Source organism: Pseudophryne corroboree, chromosome 1, assembly GCF_028390025.1.
Source record: "Pseudophryne corroboree isolate aPseCor3 chromosome 1, aPseCor3.hap2, whole genome shotgun sequence".
NCBI classification, from domain to species: Eukaryota; Metazoa; Chordata; class Amphibia; order Anura; family Myobatrachidae; genus Pseudophryne; species Pseudophryne corroboree.
In genome coordinates, this window is record NC_086444.1 from 1,099,812,209 (window position 1) to 1,099,839,871 (window position 27,663).

The window sequence follows — 27,663 nt, forward strand, 5'->3', positions numbered from 1 at the left end:
GTTTACGGGGGCCATTAGTGCCAATTCCCATCTTGTAAACCGCGCTGATGAGACGTGTCTGGTTTGGGCAGAATTTAACAAGGCTGACACTGCATGTGGTGTATGAATTGTGAGGTTGTGACCTAGCACGACGTCTTCGCTTTTCGTTACTAGCAGTGCTATCGCAGCAACGCTTCGCAAGCATGTGGGGAGGGATCGCGCTACCGTATCTAGCTGAGCGCTGTAATATGCTACTGGCCTGCTGGCATCACCGTGCTTTTGGGTTAGTACGCCTGCCGCGCAACCAGCACTTTCTGTTCCGTATAGTTCAAAGGGTTTCCCATAGTCTGGCATACCTAATGCTGGTGCCTGCGTTAGGCACTGTTTAAGTCTCTCAAATGCTGTCTCAGACTCGTCTGTATGCGAAATCCGATCAGGTTTGTTTGAGGAGACCATCTCCTGCAAGGGTAACGCTAGAATGGAAAACCCTGGGATCCAGTTACGGCAATACCCACACATTCCTAAAAATGTTCTGATCTGTTGCTGGGTTTGTGGCAGAGTCATGTCTCTAATTGCTTGAATTCTATCAGCGGTCAGGTGTCTCAGTCCTTGTGTTAGACAGTGTCCCAAATATTTTACCTTAGTTTGGCATAATTGCAACTTGTCTTTGGAAACCTTGTGTCCTGTGTCTGAAAGATGAAACAGGAGCTGTTTCGTATCCTTCAGGGATGCTTCCAATGAATCAGAACACAGTAGTAGATCATCCACGTACTGTATTAATACTGATCCACTCACTGGTTGGAAAGACTGTAAACAATCATGCAAAGCCTGGGAAAATATACTTGGACTATCTATGAATCCTTGTGGTAATCGAGTCCATGTGTATTGGACTCCTCTGTATGTGAATGCAAACAAATATTGACTGTCAGGGTGCAGAGGTACCGAAAAGAAAGCGGAGCAGAGGTCAATAACAGTGAAAAATTTCGCAGTGGGAGGGATTTGCATTAGGATGACAGCTGGATTTGGCACTACGGGGAACTGACTCTCAACTATTTTGTTAATCCCCCTTAGATCCTGCACCAGCCGGTAACCCCTCCCCCCACTCTTTTTAACAGGGAAGATGGGACTATTGGCAGTGCTGGACGTTCTTACCAGAATGCCCTGTTGTAGCAAGCGCTCTATTACGGGATACACTCCTAACTCCACCTCTGGCTTCAGAGGGTACTGTGGGATTTTTGGAGCTATCCTACCATCTTTTACTTGTACAACTACCGGAGCTACGTTTGCCATTAATCCAGTGTCCTGTCCATCTTTAGTCCAAAGTGACTCTGGTATCTGAGATGTCATTTCTTCTACTTGGGAGGGAGTCCTATTTGTCATAATGGTATGTGACATTAATTTTGATGGGGAGTTTAACATGTCTCGTACTTCCTGAGCGTGATTCTCAGGTATGTCCAAGAATACACCTTCAGGAGTACAATAAATGACGCACCCCATTTTACACAGTAAGTCTCTTCCCAGGAGATTAGTCGGTGCCGATGCGGCCAGCAAAAAGGAATGCTTGGTATGTAAAGGCCCTACTGTAATCTCGGCTGGTTTGCTAACAGGGTAGTGCTGGACTACTCCCGTTACCCCTATGGCTGGAATTGTCTTACCAGTGGTTCTCATGCCCACTGTCGAATTTATCACTGATTTGGCCGCCCCTGTGTCTACAAGAAAGTTTAATGATTTACCAGCTACATTGATTGCAATTTCTTGTTCACTTCCAAGGCTTGCAATCAATTTTACTGGCTCCAGATTACAGGTATGGCCACACCCCTATTGGGTATGGTGACCTCCCTGAATCCCGCTGGCAGCAACTACTTGTGATGGAGTTAATTGGGAGCTACCAGAGGCTTGCCAGTCTCTGTTCGGGGGATATCTTTTTGTTTCCCCTGCATGTGGCTCATAACTCCGTTTCTGCGGACCTTGATCCCAATGTCGTGTATCGTGTCGTTGTCTAGGGGGTTGATAAGATTTTTGTATATTTCTCGATCTACAGTCTCGTGCAAAGTGTCCCTGTTTGTGACAAGAATAACATGTTACCACATTTGACTTACCCACAGGGTTTGTTGATATTAACACAGGCTGTTTTGTGGTCAAGGCCTGTATACTTACTGCCATTAACTTATCACCTTGTTGTTCCCTGTGTCCGGTGATGTTCCTATCGTGATCAATAGCAGCCTCTCTCAAAGTAGCCACAGACAGACCTCGCCAACATGGTTGTGTTGTCTGTACCCTAGTCTTTAATGATTCTTTTAAACCATCCATCAGTACCGATACTGCTACTTCTCGATGGTTTATGTTTGTTTTAATGTCCTCTATGCCTGTGTATTTTGCCATTTCTGATAATGCTCTGTGAAAATACTCTGCAGCTGTTTCTGACTCTTTCTGTCTAATGGAGAAAATCTTGTTCCATTTAACTACCGCTGGGAAATACTCTTTTAACTGTAAGCTTATTCTTTTTACATTGTCTTTGTTGTACACTTCTGTAAGAGGTACATCCTGATCTAATCCACAGTCAGCTAAAAATTGAGTTGCGTCAACATTGGAGGGTAAACATGCTCTCAGCAATATCTGCCAGTCTTTATTGTTGGGCTCTACAGTGTTACCTAGGTCTCTGATGTATTTTTGGCTGGCAACTAAGTCTTTTCTAGGGTCAGGGAATTCAGACACTATGGTCCTTAATTCCATTCGGGAAAATGGGCTATACATGGCAATGTTCCTAACAGGAGTGACTCCTGAAGTGTCTGTTTTCCCATTTGGAACTACTATTACCTTAACAGGATTAACTCTAACAACCTCATTCTGTGTAGATTCTACAGGCTGTGGTGAAATAGTTTCAGCATAGTGTATGGTGCCGTACTTACCCGTTGATACGACCTCACTTATCCCTCCGCTAGGGGCTTTCGTTACTAATCTCGGGGGTGGAGCTGTGCCTACTGTGGTCTCTGCTATGGTGGCTGCTAGAGAGAGCGCTGAAATTGTTGCCGATTCGTCCTCTTGATCACACTCCTACACAGTTGCTAAGTGTTTGTTTGTTACACCTTAATGCGTAATTCTCCGCAACCAATTTTTCTCCCGATATATATGGTGGCGGTGGGGCCGTGGCTATCAGTTTCCTGATCGAGCCAGATCCCGCCGCCTGAGCCAATCCTCTCTGTATGTCACCCTCCTGTTGCCACAACTGTAAATAATCATAATGCTTGATTCGTCTCTTTGCTGATTTAATGAGACATATCCTTCTCCTTAAATTCGTTAACACTTCTGTGCTGAAGCTACCTACTCTTGGGAATTTCTCCCCGTCATGTACTGTCATTCTCTCCCATTCATCACATAAAGCTTCTGTGTGACTTCCGTATTTCTCACACATTACGTACCTTGCCGACCCGACTGGTCGGTTCACTGAATCAACCCGAACCGAGGTTGATCGCCCCCTACCTGAACAAGTGGCCCCCATAGTTCGAAGGTGTTGCTTTATTCAGCCAACCCTTACGCAAACCAAAATGTTCAAAATAGGCTGACGGTGGCGGTTTACCGAGTACCCCACTCACTCGCCCACGCCGACCAATACGACCTGATCACACTGATATAGTGCTGGCGTACTCGACCCAGGGCCCCTGCGACCTGAACCTCTATTTACTGGAACCTGCGAGGGTTATCCGAAGAACACTTACTCTTTCCAGTAACTATTGGTTGTTGGATAGTTCCTGAGTGAGCAGCGAACCTCCCTTAAAATAAAAAAATTACACAAATCACGTTAGAATGTACAAATAGCGTTTATGACCTTCGTACACAAATAGTACCGGTCAGGTTTACTAATGCACACAATTACGTGCGGTACAATCGTTCAGCACATAAGCAACTAATCTTATGTACGGAGCGACCAGTGGAATCGAAAATTACGGCTGCGAATTCCTTCAGCCAGAGCTTGTATGGCCTATATGGGTGTTGCACCAACCCTTTCTTGGTGTTGTGCCTGTGGACTGTATAGCGGACTTCCTTGTCTGCTGTACCTGAACCTGCTGGTCTGCTATGACCTCCTGGTCTGTTACAGTATGACCTCCTGGTCTGCTACACTCTAATGCTCAAATTGTATGTTTTAACCAGGGATGCCTCCCTAGCCACCATGTACGTCACTTACACGCATGTACCTCACGAGAACTCGACTTTTCTTGTGGTTCAACCTCAAAAATTGTAAAAACAAACACTCACTCACCACATATACACTTTTGTTTCTATTTCTATTTCTGCGCAGAAATTTTCTTTAGACCAGATGTGTTACCAATTAGGAGAAGGATCTGTTAATTTAAATTTCGAATGTTAAAATAGATTTGCGCGATTTATCGCCTTGCGTTATTTACCGCGTTGCGCTATTTATCGCGTTGAAAAAAAATTAACACTTGTGATTTGAGTTACGTGGGCGTACCCGTACGCTCCGTTGCGTAATATACGCTGCGTGCGTCGGCCCTTGGGTTGCGTACGCAAGTCTCAGTCTTTTGTTAGAGACACGTGTACGCAAAGCAAAGATCCACCGTAACACAATTTATACGTTTATCAATGTAGATGATCCTTTATCATCTACCGCGCACCACACTGACTTCGCCTTGTCTCTCAGGCACAGCTGTGTTTGTCTATACTTTAACTATATTACCTTTTTACTCTTAACCTATAAAATAGCAGCAAATCTCTCTTAGCACGTTTATCAACTATAAAACTGGCAAACAGGAGAGTGATATACGAAAATACACAAATGAAAAAAAAAGAAATGCAGATATGCGTGCGTGTGTACGCAAGACAGAAATAAACAGTTTTAAAAAGACACTATCGTTTTGTTCTTACCTCCGGTTCCCGGATTCCTTCAGCACCCTTTACTAAGAGAAGCAGACGCTTATCCCGACAGCACTACGAGGAATATAACCTCCCGCCCTTTGCTGATGGATAATGTCTGCTGAAATTACCTAGTGCAGATATGTGAAGGACAGGACGAGCCCGCAATTGATAAAGCTGAATATTTATCGTATATAAAACCCTTTATGAGGTCTAAGAACACTGTACGCTATTTACGTATGAAGTACCGTAAGGGTACGCTCGTTGCGTAACAATCGCTCAGCCGTAGTCGAGACGCTCAAGCGTCACGTTCGCTCACGGCCAAGAGATCACTGGCAGGCACGCTATTGGCTGCTGACTAACGTAATGATTCGCTATAGCGTAGCGGACGCTCGGGACCACGAGGAGATCACCAGCGGCGCTGACGCTCACAATGTTAAACCTTTATATCTAAACCATAAACAATGTAATATGCTGTAAAACCTTAGTGTAGAGATAGGGTGTAGATGCAACACAGTGTAACCTTATTAACTCAAAAGCTGTTTGAGCGTCACCGACGCTCTGAGAATACTTAACACTATAAGAAATACACAGATACCTGGGCTTAGGGTCCAACGCCTAATATATATATATTATGAATGATATACTTGCAAAAGAATTAATACAAATACAAATCATACACTACAATATAACATAGACTACCTAACCAGATAACTACACAGGAAATATAATACAATTACTATTTAAGGGAAAATAAGAGAGAAAGAGGAGAAGAGAGAGAGAGAGAGAGATTGGCCCACAATAACAAGAAGATCAATATAGTTGCGGAGAAAAACTTACGCACAAAGGAAACGATCGCATGCGCCTCTGGACATCCAGCTCCCGATTTTCAGCAATGATAACCGTTGAAGAGTGAGAGCTGGATGTGATCGGCCTGTCTATTTATGCCCCACACACAATGCAATTCAAGGGTCCCTACAATCTCATTGTTCATTGGACACAGGAATTCCTCCTCGCATTATAACAAAAGGTCATAGGTTGATTCATACAGGTGGGCCGTGACTATTTCCAACAGCTCAGGTGGGAGGGAAACTGGGTTTCCCGCCGCATGGATAAGTAAGTGCAAATACAGTAAATGTTCATAAACTTCTTATGTCCATAACTATTCGCACGAGCGATTAATCCGCTTCAAACCAACACCGGAATATTGCTAATTAAATACTCTTCCGATGGGTACTAAACACCACTGTATTACTCCTGTCTGACCCTTCGTATCAAACAAAGAGGGATTTCTCTGTTCACGAACATTCTATATTAACCAAACTTTCAGAATCTATCAAAGGGACCATGGTCTACAAAATACATTATATAGTGAAAATATGTAACGATTGAGTCGCACGCTACGATCACATAAACTCTACCGTAAATACGCATACCGTGCGCCTGCGGGTGCCCGCGACTGTGAGTATGCGCACGTACGGGAGAGCGTACGCATGCGCAGCACGGACCTGTGTGAGGTACAAATATGGTAGTGTGCATAGAGATATTTTTCTGACTTTGACAGTAGCTTTATCTGATCTTGCGGCCATGGACAATGTGCTGGGTGACATAGATTAGACACATGTTGAGCTGAGGACACCTAGGGGCAGGCAATATATTTCTAACAATCCACATCTGGCCCAAGACACTAATGTGCATGTGGTTTGTGGAGCTAATTAAACAATACACATATTGCGTGTTCACAATTTATTAATTTTAACACACAAATTTTTGTGACAAATCAAAAAGAAAAAACATTGTAATGGTCAACATATTCTGACCAACCATTATTATTTGTGGGGTTTTTGTGTGCTGGGTGCCGAGGATTGTGCTGGCTCGTTGGTGCGGGTTCGACTTGAGCGTCGGACTGGGGAATGAACTGGGGTGTGGCTTGGTGTCGTTGTCCCAGAACTAGATGTGGCATGGTGTGATGCCAACACACTAAGGCTTTGACTTAGATTGTTCAAGCTTGCTGTGAGCTGAGTATTAGCGGCAGTGTTGTTAGCTATCATGCGTGATAGGTTGTCGTTGCTCATTTGGTTGTGTTGTATGATCTGGATAAGTGATTGTTGCTGCCGCTGCTGATCATCCAAGATGTGTTGTAGGTTTGTTTGCATTTGGCTGTTGTCTGCCCTCATCTGCTCCATGGAGTTAGCGATTCTGCCCACCTGCACTATAAGTCTGCCTGAGTTGCGACTCAGTCTAGGCAAATGATGGGGCAGACTTGACAGGTATTGGCTGTGGGTGGTGAGGCACGCGTAGTGTTGCGCCTGTTGTGACGACCAACGGCTCCAAAACTAAGGGCCCATTTGTGTGTCAACTTGTGTTGTGCTCAATTGGGGGCTGTGGGATGTTTGGGGTGGTTGGGGTATGTCCTGCGGCGTGGTTGGCTGAGTAGGATCGATGGGCTGCAGGTGGAGTGTGAAGGTCTCCTGGTCACGTTCCTGCTGGTCATCCTCGGTGATGATGGCTGGGTCTGTATGGGGTTGAAGACAGCCACTATTTAGTAAATATGTAGCATTGGTCTTACTATAGCTTTACGTCAACATGCATTACTTCTTAATATTAATGTTGTAATTGCTAAATAGATTGTGGCATAAACTTAACTATGTTGCTCACCTTTTTTTTATAAATTTGTGGCTTCTAACATTCACTACTCAGTTGTTTACATTTTTTGGGAATAGTAGGATTCAGAGCCATAATTACTGTTTAAACACGAAGAACTCTAACAAATACAAAGTACTACATTTACATATTGGGTATGAACACAATACAATAAATGTGTTGACCAATACACTCATACATTGTTCAAGGCAGTCAGTGGTCTGGCAAAAACGTTAACAAATATAGTGGCCTAAAATGTACACATTAACAATGGATGAAAAAGTATTAAGGTGCCCTATGTTTAGAAGTGGTGGTGTTGTTGGCCATGCAAAACAATTGGATGAGACCTAACATTTATGTTGATTTTTTACTCCAAAAATTATGTGACAAAAATGTGTTGATATGGCCAACATCACATCTGACAATTATCCATCTAAAAATACCTTAACACCATCTGCTTGTTGTTGTTGATTATTGCAAGGATGACTGGTCATTAGTGTATTTTTATTTTCTATGTACTAACAGTGGGGCAGATGTATAAACCTGGAGAAGGCATAAGGAAGTGAAAAACCAGTGATATGTGCAAGGTGATAAAGGCACAAGGCAAACAGATCCAATATGTACATTAACAGTTGTGTTTATTTTGTACTGCTGCCTTTATCACCTTGCACATATCAGTGTTTTTTTCACTTCCTTATGCCTTCTCCAGGTTAATAAATCTACACCACTGTTTGTTTACATATTTACACGTAATTGTTATGGTTACTCACCAGACAACTGAGGGGATTGTGGATCCTCACTTTGGGGGCTGGCCAAAAGAGCTAGTGGTGGTACGGCCGACACTGAGGAGATGCGCTGTTGGGGTGGTGATGCTGGTGCTGGAGCTGGAGCCTCAAGATGGCGTCTCTTGGGTGGCCTCGTTGCCACAGTAATCGAGCCCTGTGATGGGTGCCTTAGTGTAGGTGGATTTGCCGAAGAAGAACCTATGTGATAAGATAATCATTAACATTTTGTGTTGCTATGTGTTTGCAGATTATGTGTTTACAGTTAAATCTTACCAGGATTGCCACCATCTGCATCTCTTGGCAGTGTTGGCTGTGGCCTGGCTGTGCTGCTTCTCTGGTGTACTGTAGAAATATGAAGAATGTCCTTATGTACATACTATTTTGGTGATATGTTTATGCAAACTCCTTATTGTGATGTAAACATATGTGGTACCTGATGAGAATTAAGCTAAACGATTCTTATGATTTTCTGCCTGACTTCATTGGGTGTGTATTCTTTAAATTAGCAAAAATTACGCAAAAAAAACATACACAAAGGCGCATAATGCAAACAATTATACTACTTAAAACCAAAACGTCGTAGCTTCACACAACCACAATATTGCACGCTAAGGTCCCAATTTTTGATACTAATAATAAAACACTAGACAAAAATATCTGCAAAAAATTGGACACATCACAACCAAATATGCATTAAAAAACACATCAAGCACACAAAGGGCAACCCAGAACAACACACAATAAACATAAACGCTATGAAATGTATTTACAAAAAACCTTTGTAAAAAAAAAAAAACTTCTTTAAAATACACCTACAAACATTTACTTTTGACATAAAACACCAGAAAAACTCCAAGGCAACCAGAAAAAAAAAATTATTAACAAAAAAACATAATTGAGAATAACAGTACATCAGGCCTGGCCAACCTGTGGCTCTCCAGATGTAGTAAAACTACACATCCCAGCATGCCCTGCCACAGTTTTAGCATTCCCTAATAGCAAAACTGTAGCAAGGCATTGTTATGCACACCAGTGCCTGCAGGAAAGTACTGGTGTCAGGACTGTTATGCACTCCAGTGCCTGCAGGAATGTACTGGTGTTTGAACTGTTATGCAAAACAAATGGACTTACGGACAGACTGGGGAATATGACATAACGTACACAGAAGGTGATAGGGTAACAAAATACACACAAAGTGAACAGAGAAGCCCAGAGGCTAAGGAACTGGGTATCTCCCTTGTATTAGAACTGCTCAGATGAGAAAAGCAAGATGTTGTGTTTTAATACGTAGAGAACCCGAAATGCTGTTGCTAAGGGCAACAGCAAAACCCTAAAGGGTTACCAACGGGTGTGGCAGTAAACTCCTTGGTCAGAGATGGAATGATAGACACAAGGAGAGTCTCCACAATCCTAATTCTCATTTGCAGTGCACAGGTTCAGCTTACTGCCACTAAACTGACCCCTGACACCTAGCAAAGTGAGACAGGATTAGACAGGCAAGTCTTAGAATACAGCCGCAAACTTGCTAAGTTCACAGAGTAGTAACAGAACCCCAGCAAGCTAAACGACTGACTCCAGTCTTACTGCTAGGTCTGGATTGGCAGAGTGTAATACCAAATCCCCAGGCCTATTTGCAGTAAGCAACAAACAAATACAAAGCTACACAGTACTGGCTAACTTTCAGAAACTGACTAACCAACAAAGATTCAGCAGCATCTGCTTACCCTGAGAAGAGGCCTTATAAAGCAGGTGTTGTCCACGCCCCACTCAGACCTCACAGACTGTGAGCACAAAAACCAGCACCGGATCCCCTGCCATGCACAGAGCCTATAACCACTGCACAGCAAAAGACCCGAACCGGAGTATCAGCTGCGCTCAGGTCACTCCGCTAGCACTTGTCTCCCGGTTGCCATGACGACGTGGCAGCACAGGGCAGGAGACCCTAACAGTACCCCCCCTCTGACGAGGGGTCAAAGAACCCCTACCACCGGGTTTATCGGGGAACTGCGAGAAGAAAGAGCGTATCAGTCTGGGGGCATGAAGATCACAACTGCGCACCCACGACCGCTCCTCCGGGCCATACCCCTTCCAGTGCACCAAAAATGACAGCCGACCCCGAACCACCTTGGAGTCAAGAATCCTTTCAACAACAAACTCCCTCTGGCCACGTATCAGAAGAGGGGAAGGTCTTCCACTGGAAGAAGGATTACTAATCGCCCGTTTTAAAAGGGAACAATGAAATGTTTTATTGATACCCAAAGAACGGGGCAGATCTAACTGAAATGCCACCGGATTGATAACCCTGGTGATCTTATAAGGGCCGATGAACCGGGGGCCTAACTTATGAGATGGCTGTCTCAACTTCAAATTCTTGGTAGACAACCAGACGAAGTCTCCTAATTTGAAGCTGCAGGGTCTTTTCCGCTTATCAAAAACCCTTTTGGTCACTAATGACACAGACACAAGGGCTTTCTTCACTTTCCGCCAAATACCTCTAAGGACCGAAACCACAGAGGAACCACCAGGCGTGGAGTCCAGGGGGTCAAAAGAATTGGCCTTAGGATGATGCCCATACACACAAAGGAAGGGAGAGATCCCTGTAGCAGAGTGAGCCGCGTTGTTATAGGCAAACTCCGCCATGGACAGATGAGCAACCCAGTCAGTCTGACACTTGGAGACATAACACCTGAGGAACTGCTCCAAGGACTGGTTCACCCTTTCAGTCTGCCCATTAGAGTGCGGATGGTAGCCCGACGACAAGCTGACAGAAATCTGGAGATCGGAACAAAATGCCCTCCAGAATTTGGCCACAAACTGGGATCCGCGGTCAGAGACCACATCAAGTGGCAACCCGTGGAGACGCACAACATGCAGCATAAATAATTCAGATAGGCATCTGGCCGATGGCAGCCCAACCAGTGGAACGAAGTGCGCCATCTTCGAAAACCGGTCAACGACAACCCAGATGGCTGTCATCCCCGAGGATTTGGGCAAGTCCACCACAAAATCCATTGAAATGTGGGTCCATGGCTTAGATGGGATAGAGAGTGGATGTAATGGGCCAACAGGAACCCCTCTAGGAGTCTTATTTCGGGCACAGATGTCACATGCCCGAACCCACTGATCCACATCCTTAGCCACCGAGGGCCACCACACCGCCCTAGATAGCAACTCCCGAGTTCTGGCAATACCCGGGTGACCTGCAGACTTCTTGGCATGGAATTCCAGGAACACTCGCTGTCTTAACCTAGGAGGCACAAACAAAAGACCTACCGGAAGGTCTGGAGGAGCCTGCTCCTGTGCTCTAAGGACTAATGATAAGAGGTCCTGGGTAATGCCCACTTTAATACATGATGGGGAAACAATGGGCAACGGCTCCTCGGTGGTCTCCTGGATTGGAGCAAAACTCAGCGAGAGCGCATCAGCCTTGATGTTTTTTGACCCAGGGCGATATGTTATCAAAAAATTAAAGCGAGCAAAAAACAAAGCCCATCGTGCCTGCCTGGCATTGAGATGCTTCGCTGACTCTAAATATGCCAGATTCTTATGGTCAGTGAGAATTGAGACCACAAACTTAGCCCCCTCAAGCCAGTGTCTCCACTCCTCGAGTGCATCCTTAATAGCCAACAATTCCCGGTTACCCACGTCATAATTCATCTCGGCAGGCGAAAAATTTACGGGAAAAGTAAGCACAGGGATGAAGGCGATTATCAGACACTCCCATCTGAGAAAGCACTGCCCCAATACCCATCTCAGAGGCATCCACCTCCACCACAAAAGGACGCTCTGGATCTGGGTGTCGCAGCACCTTGGCCGAAACAAATGCCCTTTTGAGACGGGCAAAAGCCGCTTTAGCCTCACAAGACCAGTGAGCAACATCCGCCCCTTTCTTAGTGAGTGCCACCAAGGGCGCCACTATAGACGAAAATCCAGCGATAAATCGTCTATAAAAATTCGCAAAGCCCAGGAAACGCTGAAGCGCCTTCAAACTAGTGGGCTGCACCCAATCCAGGACTGCCTGTACCTTGGAACCCTCCATTTGGAAACCTTCTGGGGAGATAATATATCCTAGAAATGCGATTTGCTGAACTTCAAATTCGCACTTCTCCAGCTTCGCCCCAAGCCGGTGGTTTCTGAGTTTCTGGAGGACTAAGCGTACATGCTTCCGATGTTCCTCCAGGGAATGGGAGAAGATTAGGATGTCATCTAAGTATACAACTAAGAATCTATCCAAATATTCCCTGAGCACATCATTCATGAAATCCTGGAAGACTGCCGGGGCATTACAGAGCCCAAAAGGCATCACCAAATATTCATAATGCCCTGAGTGGGTATTAAAGGCAGTCTTCCATTCATCCCCCTCTCTTATTCGGATTAGATTGTACGCACCGCGTAGGTCAATCTTAGAAAAAATGGTGGCAGTACGAAGCTGGTCAAACAAGACCGAAATGAGAGGCAGTGGGTATGAGTTTTTAATCGTGATACGGTTCAATTCCCTGAAGTCGATGCAGGATCGCAACGAACCGTCCTTTTTACCCACGAAGAAGAACCCTGACCCAACTGGAGACTGTGAAGGTCTGATAAATCCCTTAGCCAAGTTCTCCTGAATGTACTCTGCCATAGCCTGAGTCTCAGGACGTGACAGGGAGTACAACCTGCTCTTGGGAAGCTTAGCATTTGGCAACAAATCAATGGCACAGTCATAGGGGCGATGGGGAGGTAGTACCTCTGCAACTTTTTTGGAGAACACGTCCGCAAAATCTGCATAACACCCTGGCAATCCTGGCAAACTTAGCTGCGAGAGCCTGACTGGAAGGCTCAAGCAACTCCTGAAACAATCAGTACCCCAACTAAGAATCTCCCCAGAGACCCAGTCAAATTGAGGATTGTGGGCCCTTAACCAGGGTAACCCCAACACCAATGGGGCGAAAGTACAGACAGTCACATAAAAGGACAATTTTTCAGAGTGTGTGGCTCCAATAAACAAAGAAATCTGGCTAGTGCAAGAGGTAATTTTACCTTGGGATAATGGTTCCCCGTTTAACCCACAAATCTCAATTTCCGATGCCAAGGGTACTAAGGGAACAGAGTGTTTCAGGGCGAATTGGCGGTCCATAAAAACCCCGTCGGCCCCACTGTCCACAAAGGCCTCAGTCTTGACAGTTTGACCGAGGATCTTCAAGGTCACCGGAATGATAAAAGTCTTCTTGGGAAATTCTGACTTCTGGCCTGACAGGATATTTCCCATCACCCTCAGGCCCTGAAGTTTTCCGGCTTTTCTGGGCATGATACTACCACATGACCTTTATTCCCACAGTACAAACACAACCCCTGCTGTCTCCTCCGCGTCTTCTCACGCGAGGAGAGGCGGGTAGCCCCAATCTGCATAGGCTCCTCGGAAAATTCCTCAGAGTCTGAGGATCCCTTGGGAAGGAAGGAAATCTCAGTCTCCCTTTCAAGCCTACGCTCTCTCAGCCGTCTATCCACCCGGATGGATAACTGCATGAGCTGATCCAAGCTATCAGGCAAGGGATATTGTACCAGTTGGTCCTTTATCTGGTTAGAAAGACCTCTTCGGTACTGGTGTCTCAGGGCTGGGTCATTCCACTGGGTATCATGGGCCAACCTCCGAAACTCCGTACAGTAAACCTCAACTGGCCTTCGCCCTTGCTTAAGGATCGAAATCTGAGCCTCGGCTGAGGCCGTCTTGTCAGGGTCATCATACAACATGCCCAGTGCCGTAAAAAAAGCATCAACACTTTTAAGCGACGGACAGTCAGGCTGCAACCCATATGCCCAGACCTGTGGGTCTCCTTGTAGCAAGAAAATCACTATGCCCACCCGCTGAATCTCCGACCCAGAAGACTGAGGCCTAAGCCGGAAGTATAGCTTGCAGCTCTCCTTGAAACAAAAGAACTGCGAGCGATCTCCAGAAAAACGATCCGGGAGATTTACTTTCGGCTCCTTAACCCCTGCAGGTGCTGCTGCTGCGGGAGCTCCGCCAGCAGCCTGGGAGGTGTGCATTTTAATGGACAAATCATTAAATTGTCGAGTCAGGACCTGCACCTGATCGACCACCTGTTGCAACATATTTTGAGGGGTATGCTCCATATTCCCACAAAATTTCAACAGGAGTATTAGGCTGCTGAATATGTTATGCACACCAGTGCCTGCAGGAAAGTACTGGTGTCAGGACTGTTATGCACTCCAGTGCCTGCAGGAATGTACTGGTGTTTGAACTGTTATGCAAAACAAATGGACTTACAGACAGACTGGGGAATATGACATAACGTACACAGAAGGTGATAGGGTAACAAAATACACACAAAGTGAACAGAGAAGCCCAGAGGCTAAGGAACTGGGTATCTCCCTTGTATTAGAACTGCTCAGATGAGAAAAGCAAGATGTTGTGTTTTAATACGTAGAGAACCCGAAATGCTGTTGCTAAGGGCAACAGCAAAACCCTAAAGGGTTACCAACGGGTGTGGCAGTAAACTCCTTGGTCAGAGATGGAATGATAGACACAAGGAGAGTCTCCACAATCCTAATTCTCACTTGCAGTGCACAGGTTCAGCTTACTGCCACTAAACTGACCCCTGACACCTAGCAAAGTGAGACAGGATTAGACAGGCAAGTCTTAGAATACAGCCGCAAACTTGCTAAGTTCACAGAGTAGTAACAGAACCCCAGCAAGCTAAACGACTGACTCCAGTCTTACTGCTAGGTCTGGATTGGCAGAGTGTAATACTAAATCCCCAGGCCTATTTGCAGTAAGCAACAAACAAATACAAAGCTACACAGTACTGGCTAACTTTCAGAAACTGACTAACCAACAAAGATTCAGCAGCATCTGCTTACCCTGAAAAGAGGCCTTATAAAGCAGGTGTTGTCCACGCCCCACTCAGACCTCACAGACTGTGAGCACAAAAACCAGCACCGGATCCCCTGCCATGCACAGAGCCTATAACCACTGCACAGCAAAAGACCCGAACCGGAGTATCAGCTGCGCTCAGGTCACTCCGCTAGCACTTGTCTCCCGGTTGCCATGACGACGTGGCAGCACAGGGCAGGAGACCCTAACAGGCATAATGGGACTTGTAGTTTTACAACAGCTGGAGAGCCACAGGTTGGCCAGGCCTGCGCTACATCACCAACACATTAGAAGAATGAACAAACTGACAACCACAATTAGCTAGAAAACATTTCAGACAACTAAGGACAAAGCACACGTTTAAATTGTTAAGAAAATAACACAAATAACTCACCATCCTGCCTTGGCCGATCCGAATCCCGGACATGAGTGGCACCAACCACTTCTGGCGGAATGAGTGCACGCACAGGCTCCTCCCAATCACGGTAAGATGCACGGAAGGGGTATCCACTCCCGGTTTGGCGGGCCGATTTAGCCTCCTTGGCCATCTTCGCCTTGACACAGCGCTTTATGTCGTAGAAACGCTTACGACACGTGTCCTCGGTCCGCCTCACCACACCCTCACTATTCACAGCCGCAATGACCTTCCCCCACAGAACACTCTTCCTGTGTGATGACACCTTTGCAGCATCATGGCCAAACAACTGCCGATGATGCCTCATCAGCTCCCGCACCAAAGCCATATTTTCAGCGTAGCTAAATTTGACATTGCGGCCAGTCTTTGTAGTGGTGCGTGGCTGCGGAGCCACAACACCATCACTATGACTGGAGGCCACAGCAACAACCTGCCCCTCATCCTCACTAACCTCCTCCACCTCACTAACCTTCTCCCTCTCACTCACCTCCTCCACCTCACTCACCTCCTCCCTCTCACTCACCTCCTCCACCTCACTCACCTCCTCCCTCTCACTCACCTCCTCCACCACACTCACCTCTGACTGGGACATAATCAGGACAAACAACAAATAACACTGAGAAAAAAAAACAGTAAACACACTCCTCCACTACCACTATACACCACACACCAAACACACACACACTCACTCACTCACTCACTCACTCACTCACAAACAATGACAATAGACGTGAAATAAAAAACAATGACAAAAAACTAGACAGACTTTTAAATAACTACACAACAAGTATGACAAGACTACTTACACACACAGTACAGCACTCAACAATCACAAAGAACCTCCTCAAAACCACCAAAAACTCCAAACTACTCACCAACTCCTAACACACCTTCCTCTCACCTCTCCACTAGCTAAACTCACGAGGTTCGGACGGTTTGGGGCGTTTTTATAGTAATGTGCACAGACACTCCTCCATCACGAATCAAACCAATCACGGACGAGTGTCAAAAACGAAACGTAGGAAAAAAACGCGTCCGTGAACCGACAAACACTGCCGTAACCGAAATATGATGCAGTCGTAAGAAAACCTCATAACACGGCCGCAAAACCACTAAATCGGCCACATTCTACCTTACAAAACCACGAATGACATCGACATCGGAAAACACGAAAAATAAAAATACGACAGCTTAGTAAATGAGGCGTAACCAATTCAAAAAGTTGCACATTTACACATTCGATGTCAATCGTGATGAATCTCACTCCAAATCGGTACAAATACAAATTTTAGTAAATATACCCCAATGTGTGCGTGTATTGTTTTCTCTTAAGGGATGTAGTGTTTTGCGACATACAGCGTACTTTTATCGTATATGGTAATAAGATGCGCCTGGTGTCCGCAGTATATATTAGAGCGGGCATTTTAAATATTTGTTAGAAAGCAATTTGGTATTTACAGATGGGGGCTCGTCCAGGATATCACGTTCTTAATGATGCACTGTACATTACAAATGCGGCTGTGATCGACCGGCTAACGATGGACGCATCGCGACATGCTGACGAATCACATCAATGTGTCTTGTTGTGTTACCAGTAAGCCGCTGATATGAAATTCAAGGGACAGTATGTTTCTCACAATATTTAAAATGCTAAAACATATTTTTATTGTTGCAAAACAAAGTTCAAATAAGTCATAGAGGGGCAGATGTATTAACCTGGAGAAGGCATAAGGAAGTGATAAACCAGTGATATGTGCAAGGTGATAAAGGCAGCAGCCAATCACATCCAATATGTAAATTAACAGTTAGGATCTGATTGGCTGCTGCCTTTATCACCTTGCACATATCACTGGTTTATCACTTCCTTATGCCTTCTCCAGGTTAATACATCTGCCCCATTGTGTTTGATTCAGAATATATTGTTTATCTATTAAGTAGAATTTAAAAGTACATTTAAAAGTTGCTGCATAGCCATGATATAGCTTTTTTTTTTTAAACTCAGGCCTAAAGTAACATTGGTGCCTGTATAGAGTGTGATTTCTTTGTGACAAAGGAGCCGCATGGTCTGTCCTCAATTTTGGACTAGCCACATGGTGTGTCCTCCATCTTGTGTAAACCTCATGGATGTGGAAGGGGGAGGAGCAGTGGCCATTTTAGGAAGGTCACTTTCTAAATAGCTGTTTTTCAGTCTGCCCAGAACAATCAGTTTCCTTTGTCACAAAGTTTCCATATATCCACATTCATAGCACCATTTATGAGTTACCAATGAATTTATTTAACCCATGCCATAGTCAATTACAAATAGTTTCAATTGGGCCTAGTGAGAGTAAATGGTGAGATAAGTGAATGGTTTTTTTTTCTTCCCTTCTTGTCTGTATGTAATAACCTTACATCAAGTGGGGGGTTGCACACAAATAGAAAAATAAAAAAAAGAGTTTTTCTTTTCTTTCTTTTCTTCCAAGACTTGTGGAGTATAGGCATTGAAATGTAAATTAACCTGTGTAACTACTTTTTTTTAGTAGTGAAAAGCAAATATCTTTGATATGCAAATTAGAGGCAGTGAAGAGGCGAGGTGTCTCAAAGGAGGCCAGTAAATGATATATATATATCATATTATTGTAATGTGTATATTTATATCAGTGTATGTTCTGCAAGATAGCTATCCAATCTGAATCATAGCATTTAAATCATAGGTTATAGCAGTCTTTATAGATCTGTGTGAAATCGGATACATTTGTTTGCTATATAGATAAATTTAAAATAAATGTATTTAAGGGTGTAATTATAAAGACATGAAACACAGTTCTGGCCTAGTCTTTAAAGGTTTATACAGAAAAAACTGGGTGTTGTGTTTATGAGCGATTATAGTTAGTATTGCTCACATTTATAGAGACTGTGTGGTTTGTTGAATTGCGGACGCACTTTTTGTACACATGGTACGGACATAGTACAGGGTCGCACACGTGGCGTAAAAGACACATGGTCGCGTGTTTATGCAAGGTTGTGTAGGATTGCGTGCGCAAAGTACATATCACACGATAGATGTTCAATTAAAGGTGGGATAGTATACATTTAATACAATAGCACATAACTATCCGATTTCAAAAACAGGTTACCTTAAAAATTTAGTTTAAAAAAACTGTAAGTACCTCTGGGGTAAAGCGGCCAACCTAAGGGAGTAAAAATTTTCTGCACAGAAAAGAAAAACAAGATGTATTTGAGTGAGTGAAAGTGGAGTGAGAGAATTTGAACCCCGGAAATTTGGGTCCTGTGGTACACCAAGTAAGTGAAGGCTTGGTGGCGTGAGGCGGCTGACTTATGTTAATATAGATAGAGATAATACGCAAATCGTGAGGAGATTTGTAGAGGAGCGTGATATAGAATTGTGCATTGTGCAGAAGTATAGAAATTGTGAATTGAAGTTTAAAGGTTTTGCATTAGGCTCCGGCTGAGGATCGCAGCTTGTATATTCGATTCCAGTGGTCGTAGGGCGGATAGGTAACAAGTACCTATACGCTGTGCGATTGAACCGCATGTTTGTGGGTGTGATACATAGCGCAACTTGATACCCCTTTTACGAGCTTTTGCATAAAATCGCAGTATCATTAGCGCTGTGTAGAGCATATGCAAGCGTGATATGTGTAAGTCAAAAAGGGAAGTTTTTGCTGGTCTCTCTCAGGAAAATCTTCAACAGTAGATATTCACTGGAAAAGGTAAGTTACTCATAAAACTTCCTGTGAATAGAAGCCAGTTAGGGCCTCACTGGGTACGCGGTGGTCACTATTAGAGTGAGTCGTGGTACGTCAGCGGAGAAGGAGCGAGTGAAAGCGTTAGGTGTCTTTCACCGTCTATTGTGTTGTGCATTTGGGGATTGTGTTTATAGGCAAAAAGTCCATGATGGGATCCAATTGCACAAGCACTGGGCGTTTGGTAGCTAGTGTTCAGGCTGAAGAGTTAGGACCGAGAAGGTCAGAATTGCGGCCGAGAGGGTCAGCGAGGTTTATTATGTGTGAGAAATATGGCTCACACACGGAGGCTTTTTGCAATGAATGGGTACGTATGACTGCTAATGATAGGTCATCATTCCCTGGGGTTGGTGAGTTTGATCCTAAGGTATTGCAGGTGGTATGTCTAACCAAAGTCATATAAGACAAGAATGGAAATATAAGAACTGTTTGAACTTGTAGCAACAATAAACAAGTAGGAAGAAAAAGAAAAAGCAAGTACACCGCCATATGTAGATGTGGAAGCAGTTACGGCCAGCATACAAACTATAGAAAATAATAAAAATATGAAAAATATGACTGTAACCTATATATGTACTAATGAATGTTGAAGTTTTATTTAGGAGGAGAAGGAGACCTGATTGGTTTCAGCCATTTCTCATGCACTCAGAGGAGTATCCAACTGGTAAAAGAAGAGCAGTAGCCTGCGGGGGAAGTTGCTGAGACCAGTGGAACTGGTAAGTATGGTATCATTCGCGTACATATATAGTAAAACCCAAAAATAAAATAAAAATCAAGAAAGTAACGTCAGAAATGGAGTTAAACCCATCCGCACATTAGTATTTGCCAGTAGGAAAGCGGACAGAGACAGGGTAACCCCCCAGGTATTTCTTTTAGTTACCATATAAGAAGTATTCATTCCTAGTGATGCCCCTAGTCAAAAGCCCAGATCCCTAATGGTAAGTCAAGGTCAATAATATGTTACATTTGTAGGAAGGAAGGGCATTTTGCCAGAGATTGTAGGAGTAGTCGGACACATAGTCAATATAGACCCCGTAGACAGAAAACACAAGCCACATTATTAAACACATAGACGGGACCAAGGGACATATAGTAAGGAATCACAAGCCATATAGAAAACACTGATTTGGCTATTAGGAAGAACAAAATAAATGCAACATTACCCTTTGACAAAACTTGCTGGGGTTAAGATGGGGCCTCTAAAATTTTGCTTCTTTTTCCTAGCAGAAATGGCCCCTGATTATCTTAACAGGAGCTTTGTTTGATATGATATACATATAATGTGCTCCCGCTCAGGAAGTACAAAGTATGTTAGACACCCACGAAGACTAGTGCTACATTTCACTGTTCTAGATTCATGTCCATCACAGGTAGAGGAAATTATCTCACAGATACCGAGTTCCCTATGAACTTAGGATGGACAGGACACTGGATTGATGGCTGGGATAGTCTCAATAGCGATACAACAAACACAGATTTTTTTTTAAGAGGAGTAGACCAAGTAGAGAATCACTTCACCGTAGTGCCTAATCCAGTTGTCAAATTTTAATAAAGTCTTCTCCACCTCTACAAACTCATCTGTCACCAACCTCTATTCTGTTTTCTCCACAGTTTCCTCTTCATCTTTTGTGTTCACACAGGGTGGTACAATACATGGACCCGATTACAGTTCAAAAACTACATGCCTAATTGGTCCTTCAGAGTTCTGTCCGAACCCAGTATATCTCACCAGCACGATAACACCAGTATTACTGCAGTGTGCCTTGTCATGCACAAAGGGTGGAGGAAGGATGAGATTACTGGTGAAGGGACATTTTGTATAGACACTGATATGCCTGTTGGTGAATGGCAAACCTGACATTTTTCTTTTTCATTTTCTCCTTCTTTCTCTCCTCTAGAGATGTATTTTTTTTTAGTTATGCTCAAGGTACTCTACATTGCAAACACACAACAGTTAAATTAAGATACAAATTTGTGTTCCCTACAGGAAAAGGAGGTCTGGAAGTTGAAGGGGTATGGTTAGGAGTCCCCAGAACTCTGGAGAGATGGACAAGGTAAGCCAGTGGACCCAGAGCATGTCTCCCAAGCCTAGCTGAGGCGGCATATGGTCTGACTCACCTAGGGTAAGGAAGGTATGTGCAAGCTGGTAAGAGCCTACTGGAGTGCACCAGGGTTTTCTTCTCATGCAGGTAAGAAAGCAATGACCTGTCTTACTTGCTTGAGGAAGAATATTGGTAAGGCAATACCAACAGAGCCATCCCATATCCCTCCTGCAGACGGACCTTTTCAGGTAATACAATTCGACTTCGAACAGTTAACACCCTTTAGGAATTATTGTTATGTATTGGTGTGCACTGATGTTTTCTCAAACTGGGTAGAAGCATTTCCTGCCGCCACAGATGCTGTTGTGTTTACCGCAAAGAAAAATTGCGCAGAAATTTGTGTGTAGATAATGGTACCCCTAGAAGTAGGAGCAAAGCTTGAAATTGGACTATTGTGATCATAGATACTGCCACTAGTATTATGTAGCATCAGAACCACTCCCAGATCTTCACTTAACGAATCACCCTTTTTGTTTTGGTTTTTGTGTCTTTTTGTTTTTTTTGGAAGACAACCTCATGTCATGATTGATCCGCACAATGATCAGAAATACACCAATGAGGTGACAGTACAGTACCTTATTGAGATGAGCCAGCATTTGAGAACTTTACAAAAGAACTTGAAACTGTTGATTCCTGGTATGCCAAATACTAACTGTCTTGATTGTGAACCAAGATACTGTGTGATTGTTCTTACGCTCAGGTTGCATAATAGACAGGTGGGAAGGACCATACCAAGTTTTGTTGACAGCACTATCCCAGTGAAAGTAGCCAAGAGAGAGACTTGGGTCCACGATTCCCATTGCAGGAAAGTCGGTAGTCCAGAAGGAACTCGTAAATGGAGTGAGATCGCGAAAGTATCACCAGAGAGGCGGCACTGTTGAACACTACCTAAGCATGCTAAAGGATCACAGAAAGACCAGTCGTTGTAATTGATTTGCTATGGACAAGAGTTGTTTTGTTCTATTTCTCTTTTCTCTCTTTCCCACTGACATTTTTTTTCAGGACATTCTATTTTTGCGAGGTTTTTTTATGAGGAGTTGAGTGTGGGACTGGAACTGGTTCTGGAGGAAGGAGTGATTTCCTTATAGGATCCCAGGATTAGCCGATCAATTTGTTAAAGCCAGAGAAAAATCAAAGGTCTAGTAGTTACGGAGTTCGGAGGTAACATGATAGGCTATTGTCTGAGGAATACTGTATTTTGTAGTTATTGTGACCCCATATTTGAAGATGAGAGCATCCAGAGATGTCAGTCTAGCAATAAAGTGACAGACATCCCTTGAGTGATTACCACTCACTAGTGGGTAAGGTCTTAAAACAAACGGAATGTTGGATGTGCTCACAGGTACCTCTAAGATGAAAAGATGCAGGATTAGTGCCATATATTTTTTTTTACAGTTAGCTGAGGTACTTGAATTACACGGAAGGGGGAGGGGACCGGTGGACAGAGAATATAATATAACTAGACCCCTAGCCTTAAGATCCACCAGTACCATAGATAAATCCTTGGTATATTTAAATCTCACCAATTTCAGGAAATTGGGAGGTAATCAGGAACAATCAGACAATGGCTATTCACACATTGCAGATAAAGAGCTCATTAATATATTTGGAAGAAAGGTTTATGAGTGGCTCTCCCCGAACGCCGAAGGTTTATGTTATTTAGGAAGGACACTACTTATAACCCTTGTTCAATGATTAAACAGACCTAGCATACGTTCCAGAAATGGAAACAATGTTCAGAAATTGATAGAAATATGTAAATCATGAACATTTTATATATCACTTTCACGATTTGTTTGTGTCTTCTTCATCTACCCAGCAGAACCTCAATCGAATCCGAACATCAGTGTACAAAGACGTAGGTACATGTATGTGTGAAATGTTCGTCCAAATCAGACATTAAAGGCCAAAGCACTGTCCCAGCATACTCTAGAGGTTGAATGTTGTCCCACACCCAACCAGTGGTCCCGTGACCGCCGAGTGCATATAGAGGATGTCTCATCCTCCTCCCTGTTTTCCCCAAATATAGTCAAATGTCTGATTTGCTAAATGAATACATACGTGTGTCTAGGTCACCGATTATTGTCTGAAATATTTTTTCTTATGTTAATAATTGATGGCAGTTATTGCTTACTGCCAAAGGGTGGACTGTCAAAGTCAAAAATATTGCATAGAGATAACATACAGACTCCACACATTATGAGTCGCTATGCTTGCAAATACGCGCAGCGAGCACAGCAATATATGGTAACATACGCATTTACACAGATATGCCACAGAGATAGATTCGACACATATTTCATACAGCACATAATTATAACATATCAAGCGCCAGACATCATAATGTTTTAAATGTATTTAATGGAGTAACGTCATGTATGTGTATTATTGGAATGAAGCAAGATGGACATGTCGTATTTGGTATTAAAGCAACCAGATTAATGTGTATATCAATTTGATGCCTGTTATTAAGTTGTAGCTCATTGCAACAAGTAGATATGATTAAATGTATGAAAGCTAAAGTCACTCTTATTAGAACAATGGATTTCCTGGAAGACAGCATGCCTGACCAGTGGCTATCTCCTGTAATTTGTCCATCAAGGCTGAACCTTGTTTGCATATGAACTGACCAGTGACTCATCATGAATGAGAAAGTTCCCTCTCCTAGATTAGTCTGTGCACTCCCCCCAAACTACATAGTAGATAGCTGATTGCAGACACAAGAGAGCTCTCTGTTCTTTTTTCCCTGGGTCCTGAGCAAGATGGAGTGTTGGTAATATTTTGCTTCTGTTAGCTGGAGTTGAGACACAGATAAAGATGGAGCTACTGGAGCGTAGAAAGCATTTGAGCAAAATATGGTAATTGTATCGCTGGCCATGTATGTATTTGATTTAGTTTGTATTAACTGCTTCCTGTATAAATTGTAACCATGTAACTATATATATACTGTACATTGTGGTATATTGAATACATATCCTTTTAATAACAAATATATACATCGATGAGCTTTGGAACTCAGACAATGTGTGCGTGTATTGTTTTCTCTTAAGGGATGTAGTATTTTGCAACGTACAGCGTACTTTTATCGTATATGATAGTAAGATGCGCCTGGCGTCCGAAGTATATATTAGAGTGGGCATTTTAAATATTTGTTAGAAAGCAATTTGGTATTTACACAATTACATATTATTCTGTAATAGTGATGATTATATCTCAACAAGGTCATTTGATTCTCATGATAATTGTGTCTGTACTTCACATCGTATTCATCCTAAAATAGGAAGAGATTGAATTGGGTGATACTAACTGTGATTTATTGGTGCCCATAAATATGAGTCAGTGGTAATCCATAATAAATAATAAGATGCCATGTGCAAATATCAGTGCAGTCAAACAAAAAAAAATTGTGATAGTGATGGAATATGTGAATGTGATAAAAAAAAATTATGAGTGGAGGGGGAAATATTGTGGGTATATAATCAAGTGGACATTTTCAGTATATGTATACTTTCTTGTAAAAATATATTGTCATGTCTTTTGATTTTCATTTTTTATCAAAAATGTGTTGTGTTTGATAATGTTTATTTGTCCAGTGTCACCTAATAAACCTCCATTCCAAAACTACATAAACTTCTTGGACCATGAGTTCCAAAATGATCAATACTAGTCATATTCTTCATCGTAGTGTCACATAATCACTTTAGTTGTATTGACGTAATTATCAAATATTATTCTTCAGCATTATAACAGGAACAATTGTTTGTAAAGATATCTTTAAATTAGATCCCATAACAACATGTGCATTCTACCATGGTGATAATGATAGTGTTATGGTACTATCAATGGCTACTATATAACCAACTAGAACCCAATGATGACTCCATCAATAGCCCAGTATCTACCCATCTGGATCTCCACAGGTAAGGTCTATAAATGCAGCTAAGTATATATACTCATCGTGATCCATCTAGGGATATAGAAGATTGATCGTGCAGATAAAATCTAAGGATCCAGGTAAGTATATATATTAACTATCATACTCTTCCGGGTATAGATGGTTCAACATTCAATGAAGGCTATATGCGTATTCCCTTCATTTAGTTATGTTGGTATAGTTGTCAGACTGGAGTTATTAGTAAAAGTATCTCTAAATTGAATAATATCACAGCATATTCTTCCATGATGATGGTGATACTAGGTGAGAATATCCACTGATTATTATTTCCTTTTAAGATGTAAAGGGTTTATCATTCCAGGAAGGATGTATATGTATTTTCTTCATTCAGTCCTTTCGGTGTAAGGGTGTCCATCAGGAAAATTAATTGTTTCCTGTTTCAGGAGTTCACGGTCAATATCGCCCCCTCTGATGTCCATGGTGATCTGCTTCATGCCGAATGCTTTCAGTTCTCTTGGAATACCCTGATGGTATCTCAGAAAATGATGAGCTACTGGTGTCAGTGTTTTCATCCGATCCTTATCCCATTGAGCATTCCTTATACTCCCCAGATGTTCAAGAATCCTTTTCTTCAAGGGTCTATTTAACTTCCCTATATAATGTTTGCTGCAGGGACATTTGAGATCATATATAACTGCTGGAGTGTCACAGTTGATGTACTCTTCAATAAGCCATTTCTTGTTAAATTTGTCTGTGTATTCCATTGTGGTCTCCATAACTGTGCATGCTGTACAAATGCTACACTTGGTAGAGGCTTTTTTCATTTGAAGTAGTATTTTGATAGTTTCCAAATGGCTCCTCACTAGAAGATCTTTTAGATTTTTCGATCTTCTCCAATTAATCGTGATGTCACTTCCCAAGACAACCGCTAGATCTGGATCGGTGCAGAGTACTTTGTAGTGTGTTTGTAAAATCTTTTGGATAGTTTCCCATTCTTGACTTTTTCCACTCCTTGGTCTCTATCTTTCGGTGTCCAAAGGCCATCTCTCGTGTATGCTCTTGGTCAGCACGGGAAATTGTGGTATTACCTGTGAATTGAATACTTAAGTTCTAATAGATAATAATTATTACAGACATTTTTTGCCTTTGGGATCACCTATATAAATATTTGACGTAATGGCCAATCTTAAAATTACAGAAGTTAACACCAGTAACTTCAGCCTGAGTCGTGAACTCAGTGACAGGCAGACTAAATTCAAACACAATGTGGAAACACTTTTTGATACAGAAATGGCTAATGCAGACATGTTACAAGGGGACTGGATGAGTGACTTATTTCAACTCAAGCAATTATTAGTTAAACAAACAAAAACATTCTGGAATAAACTGACCTTTGAAAACTATATAAAACTCTATAACACCTAGGGGACTAAGAAAACGGATATTTCCCTCATTTGAACTTGCCAATGGTGCCTTGGTAAATTAATGGGAAAAAACATTGACAACTTGCTCACTTAATCAAATCAATATATTGATCAAACACGATGAGCTAATGCTGGACAGATATACAAAAGACATTACGGTTTTGGGAGAAAAATTGAAGAACTATGAAAATTTGGACAAATTAAAAAAAACCTATGATAGATATAAACATGAAATGTAAACAATAGAAAAAGAAATCATTTATAGAAAGAAGGGCAAGCTTCAAAGGGACAAAAATGATTTCCTCTCGAAAACGGTGTATAAATGGAACAATATAAAGAAAAAACCTATAAAGGAACACTATACTGGATACACCACTTCAGATATAGATTCATCCAAAAATTAATAATCTCCGTATGAACAATCCCTCCAGAGACAACAACGCATAGATTTTTTAGGGGCTACTCCCAGAGAAATTAGAGACACTATAGGGCAAGGTACCAGAGGACAAGAAGAGGAAAGAAGGGGAAAAAGGGGACAAAGAGAATGGAGGGAGGATCGCAAGGAATACAGGAGGTGCAGGAAATAGGAGACATCGACTCCTTACGTATTATCAATCTAACTGAAAGGACACTTAGCCCCCCCCCCCCCCCCCCCCACAAAATGAACTTTTGAATAAGGGTCTCTCCTACTCAATCCTTTGATCGATTTAACATGGAAAAAGACTTAAATCTCTTTGCCAGGAAACTGCTTCTGAAAAAATTCTTTGCAAGAGGAAAGGATCATGTCGATCCAGGAAATATATGTCAGGGATTAACTAATGAGGATTTTCAAGCCATCGATATTCTGGAGGAATTGGATGAAATGTCCTCAGACTTACAAATGATTATGGATGGTATACCTCTGACACAGAGTACACCAAATAACAACACTAAT